We start from the raw sequence: 2,077 nt of genomic DNA on the forward strand, positions 1-2,077 counted from the left end.
CAGAGGGTTGTTGATTTATCCCTCATACATGCAGTGGTGTATTCTAACAATGGCTGCTATATGCATGTGTATAACTATCTTTAGCTGATACGGCAGGGTGTGTTCTCATATGATTCTACTCCTCATTTGCGAGGACGTTCAACATGCACAAACAAAAATGTCAACTGTTGACCGTCAATCCATGTACCAGAGGACTAAAATGCTGTTATTTATCTTACTTGTCCTATGTCTTGGAAGACTCAAAGTCGTCCCTTGTATACGCCGCCGTTAACATTCAAAGTGTCCTACTCCACCGACTACACTCAAAGTGTCCTACTCCACCGTCTACACTCAAAGTGTCCTACTCCACCGTCTACACTCAAAGTGTCCTACTCCACCGTCTACACTCAAAGTGTCCTACTCCACCGTCTGTACAATCAAAGTGTCCTACTCCACCGTCTATACTCAAAGTGTCCTACTCCACCGTCTATACTCAGAGTGTCCTACTCCACCGTCTACACTCAAAGTGTTTTACTCCACCGTCTACACTCAAAGTGTCCTACTCCACCGTCTGCACTCAAAGTGTCCTACTCCACCGTCTACACTCAAAGTGTCCTACTCCACCGTCTACACTCAAAGTGGTCCCTACTCCACCGTCTACACTCAAAGTGTCCTACTCCACCGTCTGCACTCAAAGTGTCCTACTCCACCGTCTACACTCAAAGTGTCCTACTCCACCGTCTACACTCAAAGTGTCCTACTCCACTGTCTACACTCAAAGTGTCCTACTCCACCGTCTACACTCAAAGTGTCCTACTCCACCGTCTACAATCAAAGTGTCCTACTCCACCGTCTACAATCAAAGTGTCCTACTCCACCGTCTACACTCAAAGTGTCCTACTCCACCGTCTACACTCAAAGTGTCCTACTCCACCGTCTACACTCAAAGTGTCCTACTCCACTGTCTACACTCAACGTGTCCTACTCCACCGTCTACACTCAAAGTGTCCTACTCCACCGTCTACACTCAAAGTGTCCTACTCCACCGTCTACTCGTACCAAACTGAATTTTAGTTGCCTTGTCCACACCTTACCAAAATGAAGAGTGCAGGTTCGTAGCATTTCATAACCTCTTCATATGTCGCTTTAAAATTATTGCCTGTTCTTTATTCGTGACATTTGGCGTTTGAGTATCCAATTTGGCAAAAAGGTCAATCTTTTCTGAAAGTGGTATACTCATCGTAAAAATATTACCTTAAAGGCGCGCTCAGTTTACAGTTACCCCATTTTCGTTTACGTTACGTTTTCTGAACAAATATTGACACTGCCATACTGGAGTCTTGAAATGTTTTTTAGCTGGCCCGGCGTGTCTTGTATTATAGCTACCTCAGATTGATTGGTACCAATCACTCACACATAGGACAACGTTTCCAATGATTCCCAGCATCTCTATAGGACAACTTATTTTATAAGTTTGTACAGAATTATATTTTGAAATTTCGTTTTGTAGTTTGTGTAGTTTACGCTCTTCCAAATAAATTTTGTTGTACGGAAATAACCATTAATGAAACCATTTCCCTATAAAATTCTGGGAGTTCCGAAGGATTGGGATTGGAACTGGTTGATTTATTGAAATTAATTTTTTTTTCTTTAGTTAAAATATTTAAAATTAGCACATATGATTATTATTATTGATCCCTTCGAAGACAAGTCCAGTTACATTTTTGTATGAGCATATATATATTGTTTTTATCGGTCATTTTTTTAAAGTGTCATTCACTCCACTTCCACTTCTGTCATTTGTTCGATATTGATTTTAACCATGAACTCGATATCAAATGTTTCGAGTGTCATTAAAGATAAGAAATGTAGTTTGAATATTTAAACATTGTAATGAATAATTGTAATTTTCAGATTGCATTGCACAAAGGACACACTTTTGATTTGTAATACATTTAAATGTCCAATCAATAGATTTTTATGTGTATGCCGAGTGGTGAACAAAGGTAGTAAATAGGGAGACAATATAATTCATACACAGCATGGATTACTATGAGCCAGTAAGACTTGTTGTTACAAACCTATGACAGGCTTTTTG

The sequence above is a fragment of the Pecten maximus genome, chromosome 7, assembly GCF_902652985.1.
Source record: "Pecten maximus chromosome 7, xPecMax1.1, whole genome shotgun sequence".
Classification (NCBI taxonomy): Eukaryota; Metazoa; Mollusca; class Bivalvia; order Pectinida; family Pectinidae; genus Pecten; species Pecten maximus.